Raw genomic sequence first — 14,172 nt, 5'->3', positions numbered from 1 at the left:
GAGTAACGAATAGCGAGCGGCACGGAAGAATAAAAATTACTCTACGCGTGACAAAAAATATATACGCGGAACGAACGGTTATCTCGTAGCCTGCGCCTGCTCGATAATTGTTTCGTTCAACGGCGTTCGTTAATATCGACGATTTGTTTCTTTCCTTGTAAAGAGAAAAAGAAAAAGAAACACGGAAACTCTGGAAAGGAACGGAGGTTCGTCGGGTGGCGAGAAAACCGCCCGTTAATTGAAAATTAATGAGCAACGCCGCGGAACTCGGTGTTTCCCGACGCGGCGCTACGCGATCGACTTTGTTTTCTTTTCATTTCACCCAGTTTCGGGCCGGGACGCGATAATAATGTCCCGTTGAACTTTCACCCCGATAGCGGACGGTTTATAACCCCGGTTATCTGCAGCAGAAGTTACAGAACGAAAGAGAATCGAGCCAACTACTCCGGCCCGGGTCAAACAGATAATGAACGATCTCCGCGGAAGTGGCTGGCTCCGCGACGACGATAAATCTCGCGGATATTATTTTCGCGGGATATCGCGCGATATCTCGAATTTTATCGCGTCCGGGAACGATCGCTACGGGCCCCTCGCGCCCCTCTCGCTCGTTTTCATTCTTCGACGCGAATTCCGCGCGAAACCGCGCGCTCCTCCTCGAGAACGTGGCGGAAAACTTTTCCTCCGGTCGCTTTAACAGACCTTCCTTTCCTCTCGAATATAAAAACGATGAAACTTTACGGTTCCAAAAGTACGGCTTTAAAATATCGCGACTCGCGGTACCGAAAATTGACGAAGATACAGCCGTTCGAATTGAAAAATTTAATCACCGGGAAACATTAAAATTTTCTCCAGCGATGTAAAAGTCATGTGGAGAGTTTGCGGTGAAATTCATTTCGTTTCCCCCAAGTGTACCGTTATTTTATCAATTTTTAAGTTCCTCAACCGCTCGCGATCCAACGCGAAAGCTGAACTCGCGTGAAATAGTAATCTGTTCGTAGTTTCGGTTTCGAATTACCGAACGGGGTGCAATCGTGTTCTCCGATTACAATGATATTTTCGATAGAGCGTTCCGGTATCATTAATCGTTCGTTCATCGCCAGAGGAAATTGCACGAGGGAATTCGTTTAACGTCTTCGTGACCGTATCGATCGCCGGGCGAAAAATTTCGTTCGAAAAAGAATCTCGAATATCGTCAATTTTTCGACCGGAGACGCGAGAAAAGCCCGGTAATCGGGCCGGCTAATGAAAAACGGAACGTCGACAATGACGTTTCATAAATTTCCACGGCGGAAATCGCCGATCGAGAGTTCAATGGCCCGGCGCGCGTTTAAACGTTTTCACTTAATTACGCGATTCGTTCGCGGAGGCTGCCAGCGCGCGTTTAACGCCGATTTTATGCGTCGATGAAGCGAAACGCGCTCCCCGTGGTCGCGACTCTTCCGACGACCCGTGTTTCGATCCGGCGCTTCGACCCTTTGCAGTACATCTGTCTCGAGCGATAAATCGTAGGGAGATCCGACCTATTTCGGAGTAATGTGTCTTGTGCCAAGTGTTTCAGGATGTAAAACAGTCGTGGCAGTCGTTTTGGAACGTTAGTCTCACGGAGGGAGTATTTATCCCGTGGTTCGGCTGGCTTAACTATTTTCGAGCAGACGTCCGATGTCATTTCTCGCTCGCGAGGTGACAACCAGCCGTGTCGCGACGCGGAGTTCCGATCCATTAAATGGGTCGCTCGTAACAAAAAAAAAATCGAGTATCGTTTTCCATTTAAAAGACAGTGCGAAACACGGAGAATCGGCGAGAAATTACTTACTAAAATTTGTATTCCGACCCGATCGTCCACAGTCCCGCGAAACTGACCGAAACTCAAATCGCGAGGTAATGGTCACGCGGCACGTAGTGGCGACCGATTCGATCGGCCGTTCAGGGTCATCGAGCGATCACCCCCCACCACGCGGCGTACATCGACCCCGAATCGCGTCCTGCGAACGAAATTCGCACAGTTTCGGTCCCAGTGGCGTCTGGTTCGGCTCTCGAGAGACGAGAGAGGCGAAAAGTCGTTCGAACGACGTAGATCACGGCCGGACGATTGCGCGCGGCGAAACGGGGGAACCCGCGGGCCCCCGTGCAGCGTCTAATGAGGCCGGACCGCCCTGCAGGCGAAACACCCTGGGCCCCGCGCGAGACTCCTCCCGCGGAGTCGGTCGCAGTCGGTATTCTCGTATGCAAGAATCCGGGGCCGCTCGGGGGCCCCAGTTGTAAATAGTTATTCGGAATGACAGTTGAATTTCGGTCCCGGGGCCCGATGGAACTTGGTCGCGAGAGAGCACGGGGGTCTTCCCCCCTCCTGGTGCGTTCCCCGGTTTCCTCGTTCTTTCGCCGGACGAGCGGAGGGGTTGCGCTGCCTCTCCGATCGGTGACGGGTCGCGAAACTCACCGGGACGTGGGACAACGTTTGGGGCCCGCCGAACGCTGAGGGGTGGGGCGGGGTGGGTTACGAGGGATTCGTCAGCGGGGTACCTAACCACGCGGGAGGAGGTACGGGGCACGGAGAGGGGGACGGTAGAGGAGAAAGGCGGATGAGCCAGTTGGCAGGAGGAATATACAAATGTGGATTTGGTGGATCGTATCTTCGAGTCGGCCGTGTTTATCTTTTGTCTCTCGACCTGGCCCCCTACCCCTTCCCCTGTCCCTGTCTCTCTCGCGCTCACCGCGCGGTTCTTGCCGGCTCTCTCCTCTTCTCCTCCTCGTCTCTACCGTTTCGATCGAGAAACCACCGGTTTCTTATTATTCCCCCGCCGTGCGCCATTGTGCGCGCCGGACAAAGCGCCACGAAGCCGACCCCAGCCTTATCCGCCCGAGATATTCGGCAATATCCGAATGAACGCTCGAGCGGAGAGACAGCCCGGATAGGGACACGGGAGGAGGACGTATTAAAAGTAGAAAAAGGAGGATATCGCGTACCGTAGGGCCCACGGTACTCGCGGGGAAACTGCGATCCCACCGCTGATAATCTCGGCTCTGGGAACTCGACGTAATTAATGGGACGGTTGTAATTGTCGGTAATAGGAAGAACGGAGACGGTTGTTGACTACGGCTCTGGTCTAGAACGGAGCGTTTGATACGCGCTTGATCCGTATCGAGCGCTCGGTTCTACGTACGACGATCGCACGATACACGAATCGAGGCTTTCCTAGCGAGCAAGGTATCACGGGGTTTGTCGGATTGTTTCGTGGCTCGTGAAATTGTATCGAGGTTACGCGCGTTTTGAAATTCGAGTCTCGATTCGAAAGATCGATGGTAACGCCGCGAAGGAACAATCTGAAAAGAGTCGAACACGGATCGTTGTTCCAGTAGGCTACGATCCAGCGGCAGAATTCGCCGCTTATTTTCGCGGCGGAGTTGCCAGAGTGCATCAAGTTCCTCTGCGGCTTGAGCAAACTCGGCGGCACGTATCGACACGGCAATCATAATATATGTACGAATGTTCAGTGTACTGGAATCTAGCGTTACCGACAAGAGATGCCTACCTTGTAGCCGCGATCCAGGCCTCCCGCTATCTTCGGTATTCGTGGTCGGCCCTCGTTTTTGAGCGACGTTACGAGAGAGACGGAGAGACCGAGGGACGACGCGAACTTCCGTCGATCGTGAGGTATACACGACTAACGTCGATTCACGAATTCTTGGCTCGATTTGTAGCCGCGTTGTAGACACGGTTGTCAAAACAACAGTCCCGGTGGACTCTGCCCGTTGTCTTCGCTGCGGTATCGACGTTACTCGGTTCCCCTCTAACAAATTTCGTTGCGTAAGCGTTACACGCTCAAACACGTTCCGCGTACCCGTGTTATATTAATGTTCCCTCTTTTACCGATATATCATCGACACCCGCCGATCGAATCGTGCCTTAGCAACATCATTTATCTAGCGTCCGTCCAGCGGCTCCGTAGACGGAAGGGAACAACATCGCCGCCACTTTGTCGAACCACCGGACGAACCGAGATACCCTACCGCGACATCGAACGATTAAAGTCATCGATCGGTAATTCAATGGCAATGGATCGCGAGCCAGCGAACGAGCGTTCGAAACAGCGCGAGACTCTTCGTCTATTCGGTGTCTCGAATAGAATTCCATCGACAAAATCGTCTCGATCCGGCACACCGAAATTCGAACAGCCGAGATTCTACGGTTAGGAGGGCGCCTTCGAGCGCGTAACCTCTGTCCGTAATAACTCTCGGTCGTTCTTTCTCTTTGTTCTTCTCTCCCGTAGCTCTCGGTCTCCGTTGGTCTTTCGACGACCTCTGTTGTGCTCACCGGAGGTCCGAGGAAACCTGCCCCACTGGTCCACTGCCGTTGCTTCGAGCCTGGACTGTTCTGCTCGTCTACCGTTTACACGGGCAACACACTGTTCCGGGCCCCTTACCTGCCTTGTTGTCCCGATACTATCGCCGAACACACGTGGACACGTTTTGTCTTCTAATGATCCAAATAGAAATTATTCCGGGCCGCCCCCGACGCTCTCGACCCTCGACGTCGCGTCCACGGGGCCCGGACGAACATCGTGCCCCGTGTTGCGGCCCAAATTACACATTCAAGGGCCCACGAGGACCTACGCCGTCAGCAAATCGCTTTATTGCCACCGCCTCGTAAACCGAGTATTTTTCGGCCCGCGTTTTCGATCCTCGACCCTCGTTACCTAATTACGAGAATCGTGGCACTGTCTTCTTTTATGACCCCACCGTCTCGACCGTAGCTCTTAGTTTATAAATTGTGTTCACTTTTTAACATACTCGTTCATCGTATCCGATAACAAGAATCGCGGTACGGCTGGTACGACTGCGTGTAAATTTTCCTCGTTTTTCAAAGACATTCGGTAACCGACGCCACTTCCAACGATCGTAGAACAATAGCTACCTCGTCTCTTCCGTGACTGCAATATTCCGGAGGATGCAACATCCACGACGTATAGGTTCTGTTCATTGTCGATGATACTATATTCGCCAACTGTCGCTAACTAATCGCGAGAATCGCAGACAATACGAACTTTCCCTCTTCCGCGACTGCATTGTCTCGATGCACCTACGATGTAAATTCCATTCCTTTTTAAAGACGTTCGTCGCCAATTGCAACAATCGCGAACCAATGGTTCACTCTTCCACGACGATTTCAAGGAGTAAAGTCGGTTCGTTTTTAAAGACTCTTTACCTAATTGGTCGTCCCTTTCGGTAGCGTCAGTCACTTTTGTAAATTCTTCAAGATTTACCGCACTCCGTGGTCCGATTTCTCCACGAACTTCCATACACGCGCGAAAAGTGTCGTTTGCGTTCCGATTGGCGCCAATCGAATGGAATTCGATTAAAGAGTACCGAACGTTATCGAATCGTCGCGACGATCCGACTACCGCTTGGAAATCTCGTAGCTCGGTGTATCAACCGAAATCCACATATTGTTTCACCCGCGGTGGTAGACGGAGATTCGCGTGACGGTGTTTAGCTCGGCAAGGAGACGCGTATCAAGCCACTTACCGAAATTTCCTCGACGACGAGACGTTTCGGTAGCTCGTATCGCCGCACAACAGGCCCGCGTAACTCCGTGAAACAAAACAAACCACCGACGCGACGCGATGGAAAGGGAGATATACACGCGCGCGGGGGTACAGCGCGACGGGAGAAAGGCGTCGTGACGCTAAGTGGAGGAGCAGGGAGGACCCGAACCCGTTGAAACGGAAACCGTTTCACGGTTTCCACGTTCGCGGAACAAGCGGTAGGCATCGAGTCTCTCGCATTCGCGAGCGAAAAAGGAGAAGAGACTCCTCGTAAATTCGAAACAGACACGTGCGGCGCACGCTCGCGTGCCACTTTGTCCTCCATATAGGAAGCAATTCACGGGGAAGAGGCGGCGGAACAATGTACACACGGGGTATATATGTGTGTGTGTTTGTGTGTGGCTCGTGTGGGAAACGCTCGGGGGATTTGCGCCCGTAAAAATAACGAAACGAGCGAGTCGTCCGATTTGACCTCGTTTCCCAGTTTTGGGGAGCTTTGGGTTCGCCAGCGGGTGGCCGGAATTATTTCGAAATTTCTAAGAAACGATTATTACGTACGGAGTATTTCGAACGACGTGTCGCGAGTTATTTCGTCGAGATATAAGTTTTCAGGTTGATTGAACGGTACTGTAAATATAAAAGTGTATAAATAGAAAAAGATGATACAAAAGGTATCGTCTTTTATCGAAATTTGCTCAAAGTGGGCAAGGAGTGGTCCTTGGGATTCTTGGGATTCTTCAAGATGGGAGACGGTGTCCTTTTGTTATCCATGAACGACTTTTGTTCACAATTATAGGGACAAGTTAAAATCGATTCTCCAAACGTGTTTACTTACTTTATGTTTCGTTTACAAAAGTCGAGAACGTTAATCTCGTTTAGATTTTCCAGAGAGACAAATAGTTTCGGTGCTTCGATTCTCCTGTACGGAGAATTCGAGTCTTCCGGTTTATCGAGGTTGTTCGCCAGCTACGTTGAATTCGTCGTGGCAAATTTAATACGTGAAAACGCACGATACGTTCAATCCAGATATAGAAATCTAGGAAAATGTTCGGCCCAAACTTCCACGTAGCAAGTGTCAACGTTATTGTACACCCTCGTCGAACATGTCTCCACTCTGTTGCACTTTTATACGCGTTTCCTGCGTTTGGTAAACACGGTGAACGCGAGAAGCACGCGGGGCAACGATCACCGCGATGCAAATCGGGATCCCATTTGTTATCGCTCCCGTTCGTCGTTAATATCGATCGAATATCCAAACTATTTTTCCAGCTTCGAGACCCGCGTGTCCCGTTTCCACCGATCTTGTCCCGTTCTAACGACGCGATCGGTTTTCCCTTAAATTCGACGAAATGCAAATGTCGTTCCCCTTCTCCGTGACCGTTCGGCGTACTCGGTCGTCGAAGCGGATGCAAATTGTCGACGGATATCCCGGTCCGCGTCGAAGAATAAGGGCGAAGTGTGGGGTGGGGGTAAAAAAAGGGCAAAGTGGACGCGAACTGTCGTAAATCCAGACGCGGAGCGAGAGCACGCGTGCCACTCGCTCGTCCATATCGGAAGCAATTTACAAACACGTCTCTGCCACGTGGCAGAGGAAAAAGGTCCGTGACTCGCGCGCGAGTAACGCCGCTCTCGAAAAACCCTCTCCGTGTCCCTCTGTCGTCGGCTATTTCTCCGTGTAGTTTCGCCTCGGCCATAAATAATGGCTGTAATTCGCCACCCTGGTCGAGAGAGGGAGAGAGAACCAGCCCCGCGTATCCTACGCGTTCTACTTTGTCTTTTAATGCCTTCCGCTCTAACCGTAGATTATTATTCCGACGTATAACGCCGGTGGAACCGGGGCTTCGGAGTCGACGATGGCGGTCGAAGTCGACCCTCGCACCCTACCCCTCCCCCCTGTTTCACGGGACGGAAACCAGGACTTCTACGGGGGCCTCGAAAAAATCACGAACGGCCCCCGAGACTCGTTTTACCGCCCCCGAATGAATAATCGCGCGCGAGGTTCGCCCGATAAATACGAGACTCGCGACGCCCGACGGTTTCGCGCCTCGTATGAAAATTGATCGCACGAAATTACACGATTCGCCTCGCGAGTCGATCGATTAATTAAATCGCGCACGGGAATCCCGAAGCATTGTAACGCCGATCGCGAGATTAAGGCGCGACGATTAATTCGCGAGACGTTCGCTGTTTAACCCCCGTGGAAACGCGGTTATTTATCGCGAGGGTGCCAGTTCGATCGTAATATTTGCTCCGCGTATGGGAAACCCTGTTCTCTGGAGATCGCGTCGTAGATTTTTTGTTCGATCCTTGGTGTATCGTTAACGGTGTGGACAGAATTCGTCTCGAGAAGGATTTACGCACGGTGGGGTAGGTTAGTCGCGAATAACGATTTACTACGCTACTAATTTTTTTTTTTAATTATATAGATAGATATATTATATTTGCAAGAAATATAATTTAAATATAATTGCAAATGAAGACAGATGAATGCTCCGTAGCGTGATCACCGACAGAATATTCGCGATTCGATCATTTATTCTTACGCGCTCTGACGAACTATTCTAACATCTGGTCAATGTTAGTACAGAGTCCAAAGTACAGTACTCTAAATACACAAATACGAAAAGCAGAGAAACAAAGGACTCGCGCAACGGTGAAATATCGGTCAGAAACGAATCCGTCGTTCTGAACCGTTAAGGTTCAGGAGAACTATTCGCGATATTTCACTGTTCGTTATCGATCTCTAGACACTCGCGGAGTGTACGATCGAAACGACTTTCGCGACCTCGATGTTCGTTAAATTTATTACAGCGCACCGAGCGCGATTCGCCTGTTTACAACGCACATAATGCGGTTAAACAGGGGCCCGCGTTTATTGCCCCGTTCGAGTGATGAAAAGTTTCGTTTAACAGGTGTTCGGGAGAACCGAGGTTCCCGGTTTATAAATTTTTCGGCCGTTCCGATAACAATTTGCGCCGCGGTACAGGGCATTGAAATCCCCCCCGATCCACTATCATTTTCCGATATTTCGGTAAAGGGGAACCAATAGACGACGCGCATTAACAATAGCGACTTCGTAATTTCCAAGCGTATATCGTACCGTGATAAATGATCGAGCGCGAGAAAAATAATTGATTTTTTTAAAGATAACCCCGTGCCCGTTCTCCCATTTTCGACGTTTATCCAGCGATACCTGCACCGAGTGCATTCGGAAATTCTGTCAACATTCGCTCGTTGATCGAACAATTCCTCGAGAACCTTTCGGGTTTAATTGCTCGCCACGAGAAACGATGGGCGTGACGCGGCCAAATGGTTTTAAAAGCTGCCGCGAATCGATGCGACCAGCGGTGGCAAAAATAAAAAAAAAAAAAAGAAGAAAAAAAGAAAAAATCCGGAGAAAGATTTAAAGAACAGGAACGTTCGGTAGTTTCTATTTGGAGAAGTTAAATAATTCAATCGCGTGGATTTATTTGGCCGGGACGATATCCTTTGGGAACGCGAAATAATATCGGGAAAATGTCGCGCGTTAAATATCGCGGCGAAGTCACCGTTAGAATAAATATTCGCGATTGAATTTTAGAATACGCGGATAAGATAGATCGACGTCGAGTGGAATTTCACGGTAATTTCGAGTAAGATGATACGTCCCTGTGGAGCATCGAAACACGCATCTCCGCAAAGTGATTCCGTAGCGGTAGCGAAACAGGGTCGGCGGAAAAACGAGAAAGGCAATATTTTGAGTGGCTCGTGGCAATCCCCCCTCCGTGTTAAACGTCCCCCAAAAACGATCCTTTATTCGTCGAACAGAGGCAAGAGGAAATCGTTTGCAAGCTCCTCTGGAGGTTTTCACGATGGCCGGTCGTGCGAGCGCGTGTCACACGTGCGCGTGGCATTCGAGCGCGACGCGGCGTGCGTAAACTCCGCTCCGGGAGCACAACAGCGCGGCTCGCGTACGCGTTGATGCTCTCCCATTCAGAGCGGAGAATAACGCCGAACGATCGCGATATTTACGGGACCGAGCCGAGCCTATCGATTCGAGTCGACGCGCCGCGAATTCGAAATGTCTAATTTTCGAAAGTTAACGATATCGCTCGCATTGTCGAGGCTGGATAAATTGCGCGCGTTTAGCCTGGATCACGTTTTTGGTAGCTGGTCGAGAACTAGCCGGAGTTTTTCACGAACGTGCGAATCGTTTCGAGAATCATCGATGGGAAAATAATCGAGCGACGGGACTCGGAGCCGGCGAATTATCGATTTTTCTAATCTGCGGTCTCGATTCGAATCGAACGCGTTTTTCAATCCTCGCGGAGAACTCGTCCGAGTATTTTTACGCCTCCGAGTGAGAATTATCCGAACGAAATCAACTCGTAACGATAGAACTCGATCGGCCGATTATCGATTTATTTTCTATATTCGCCCGCGATCGTATCGCGAATCCTCGTTGGCAATTAGCTAGAATATTTTTACCGACGCAATAATTGTCGATAGAGAAATAAAGCTGCAACGATGGAACTTAAATACGCGAATTATCGATTTATACGAGCAACGGTCCGTACACGCGAGCGATCGACGATCGTCCGGGAAAATTGCTCGTCGATTTTCCCGGTAATTCCGCGGGCGTCGCGCCGAGGACGCGCGATTCCGCTCGACGAGTTTGTTGCGCATTATCGAGCCGCTCCGAGCGGTGGGAAATTTCGTTAGAAAAATCCGCCGGAGCGTGACCTTCCCCGATTAATCGAGTAACGCGCGAAACGGGGCGGGGGTGGACCGTGAACGAGGGTGGAGAATTAATTAATTTATTCCGGGAACAGGAATCTTCTGGGACGTTGAATCCGGAGGCACAACCCTAATGACGGCGGCAGGAATTTTTTATCCGCTATTAATTTCTGTCAAGAATTTGTAGTTTTAACGCCATAGCTCCCCGTATTACGAGAGTTATCCGTGACTGACGCCGTGGACTTTGATTAAAAACTTTGGAAGGATCCTCGCGCGGAATCCGCTCTTAAATTGACGACACGCGACGAGAATTTCCCGAATTGATGCATAACGATGTATCGCGACGTTAAATATTCACCGAAACGAAAGAACGTTAAAATTAAACATTGAACGCCTCGAAGTATCTCTCTGTTTATCGAGTGTCCGCCAAAGACGTATTTAGTTACAGATCGTTACACGAACCCAAGGACTTGAACTTTTCCGAATAAAATTGCGAATTATCGTTCGCGCGATACCAGCTGGTCGTTACTCCCGCGATACGATCCGCGTTGGAAAGATTTAAGAGTCGATAAATGCGAAACCACTTGCGTTTGAAGCCGTGATCGATGAAAGTTGCACGCATAATCTATTTATACTCCGAATGGAACAGAGTCGGCGTTGGGAATTGGAACGATCCGATGAAATATCCTTGTAGGCGAAGGTGTCGGGTATTACGTGTCCATTGTTCCGTTCTCGTCATCGTCTATTCGCGTCTGTCGTTAGCAAGACTCCTTGGAGAACTTTGGCTCGCGCCGATAAAACTCCTTATCCGTTATCTCGCGATCGATGGCCGGTTACCGGCCCAAGTGGAAACTCGCACGTAACTCGCGAACGATGTGTATTGTACATACGATTGTTACGAGTTCCTCGATCGAGGAACGAGCGCTTCGAAAACGAGCCGTACCGTGTTCGAAGGAAGAGAGGCAACTCGGAATCGATCACGGTTCGACCCGGAAAATTCGTTCGGAAAAATCCGTCCACGCGTGACTTCCCTCTATTAATCGCGCGACGGCCACGGGGGTTTCGCAGCGGAGGGAATTAATCATTTATTCCGGGTACACGAATCCCGGGGAATCGTTAAAACGCGAACGAGCGTCGAACGTAAAAGATCGAAGAAGAACGACCGAGCGAAACTCGAAGCCGTGGCGGCACGGTCGAAGAGTATTTAAAGCCGAATAAATCGTAAAAGTGGAGCTGGCTGGGGACACGAGTCGACCGGTGGAACGAAAGGGGGCTGGTAAACGTCGTCTGGAAACGAGTCGGTTTTATTCTCCGATATAACCTTCTTTTCGCGAGAACAATGCGCGTTATCTGATGCTTGCCGGAGAGAAACGTTTCCGCGGCGCGATAACGATCTCGCATAAATACGGATCATAATTCCGCCCGTAGCCGCGGACGCGGAACAATGTGTCCGCGTGGTTGATTGGCAGGGCCCGTGATTATCTCGATTCTGTCGATTGTCTCCGTAGAAAATTATGCCGAACACCGCCGCGCCCGATCGCCGACGCCTCTGACGCACTCTCCTTTCGCCTCTTTTACCGAGACATTATCGAGAGGAGGTAGGTGGCCGTAAATTGAAAACGAACCCGCGAAACGGAAATACTGAATCCCAGACCAGTTGGAAACGTCGAATGGAAATCGACCGATCGATCTCGTATAACCGCCATATTTAACGCGTCACCGGGTCCCGCTGTCTTTACACCTTCTCCCTTGTTCTCTCCGCTTAATAAAATTACGAAATACGCTCGAAGTAAGAACCGTTTCTCCAAATTTAAGAGATACTTTACCCTAGAAATTTCCTCGAGTTGGAATTTTTCAGGGAAGTTCCCTACACCGGAATTCTTTTACGTTACAATTTTTTCCGCGCGGGAATTTTCTTGAACAGAACATTTTCTACGCTCAAATTTTCCCCAGTCGCCATTTTATTGCGCTAGAATTTTTCTACGCTGGAACTTCCAAAGCTAGACTCTTGTTCACTCGAATTTCCTCTAGAATTTCCCTCGACTGGAATTTTCCACGCTGTGCAAACTTCCCTACACCGAAATTCTTTTACGTTACAATTTTTTCCGCGCGGGAATTTTGTTGAGCAGAAAATTTTCTACGCTCAAATTTTCCCCAGTCACTATTTTATTGCGCTAGAATTTTTCTACGCTAGAACTTCCAAAGCTAGAATCTTCTTCACTCGAATTTCTTCTAGAATTTCCCTCGACTGGAATTTTCCACGCTGCGCAAACTTCCCTACACCGGAATTCTGTTACGTTACAATTTTTCCCGCGCGGGAATTTCCTTGAACAGAAAATTTTCTACGCTCAAATTTTCCCCAGTCGCTATTTCATTGCGCTAGAATTTTGCTACGCTGGAACTTCCAAAGCTAGAATCTCGTTCACTGGGAATCTTCGCGCTAGAATTTCCCTCGACTGGAATTTTTCCAAAGACAATTTCGTACACACAGATCCATTCGTGGAACGAACCAAGGGCTCGCGACCCGTTTCACCTCTGTCTCCAGTTCGCGCGGAGACCTTGCCCTTCGACGCGCGAAAGGGTTAAACGATTACGGAGCGGAACCGTCGCGAAATCGCGGATTCCAGGAAGTCTCGCGATGCCGTGTGGCGCGCCTGTTTCGGATTCTGTGCGATAAAATCAAAGAACGCGGTCCGTGGACGCGATAACGCGTCGCGGCGTGGCGGGAATGCTCGTTGACCGAAAAATTCAATGTTCTAGAAATACACACGGTGGCCGGGGGCGATAATGCGTCGGAAATTATTGCGTCACCGGGGGAAATGTCTCGCGAACGCCGCGAATATTTCCCATTCCGTGGCGTTAAAGGAACGACCGACGGCGTACGATATTTCAAGCCGTAAAACAACGTGTGTCGCGGATATAATACGCCGGGCACCGGCGAATTACAAGCGCTTCGCCGTTTTATTGTTATTATCGGTAATTAAACGACTCCGCCGCGCTACGTAATCGCGCTAATACGCCGACGATTTTTGCGCAATACGACCACGCCTCCTCCATTTTAGTGCTTACGATAAAGCTTTTCACGACCGGGCCGAACTGACTGCGATATTCCCGCGCACCGCGCGAATTCGACCGGACGCGGGTTTCTGCTCGTAAACGGAACACCCGGAGGAAAAGACATTCGGTTTGTCAGCGTTTAACGCTCTAACTCGCCCCTAATCTCCGCGTCTTCGCGAACGTTCGCCTTTTCACCTCTACTCTTCGGAATAGCCGATTTTTTTAGCTAAAAACGAAACGATCTACGGTTGCTCGTGCAGCGCGCCCGTTATTCCGCGAAATACGACGTTCGTTTTAATTTTTTACCACTTTCCAACTGGGATATTTTTTGAGAAATTATTGCACGTGGATAACATCCACGTTGTTGAATAATCGATTCGTTAATCGCGAATCGCCGACTGCTCTTGTTCGAGAGCGTTCGTTTTATATCTCCTTCGCGAGTTACCGTTTCGAAACAACCTATCCTAATATAAAATTTCGATAAAAACCCCAATAAAAAAGGAATACGATTATAATCGCGATCTACCGCGAGAAATGATACAGGTAACGAATCACTCTCCAAAAATATAAACCTCAATTTGCTCATCGTCCGTTGAATTGGTTCCCAACTTTATCCACCGTGCGGGAATATCTTCCCGCTAATAACGAAGAAAAACGTACGCGCGTGACTGTGAAGAATCGTAGTTAGTAAATTGCTCACCGAAAATATAAAAGTCAATTTTTTATTCTCCGGTGGAGTTTTTCCGCCACTTTGTCCAGCGAGTGGGAAAAATATCGTCGAAAACTGGAGCGAATTTCGAGGCGGGTCGAATTCGTCCGCGTTCGGTGTTGCTCGAAAAAAGTGTTCGCCGGCCGC

The sequence above is a fragment of the Ptiloglossa arizonensis genome, chromosome 10, assembly GCF_051014685.1.
Source record: "Ptiloglossa arizonensis isolate GNS036 chromosome 10, iyPtiAriz1_principal, whole genome shotgun sequence".
Lineage (NCBI taxonomy): Eukaryota > Metazoa > Arthropoda > Insecta > Hymenoptera > Colletidae > Ptiloglossa > Ptiloglossa arizonensis.
The sequence above is the reverse complement of the archived record's forward strand: the minus strand, read 5'-3'. Positions refer to the sequence as shown.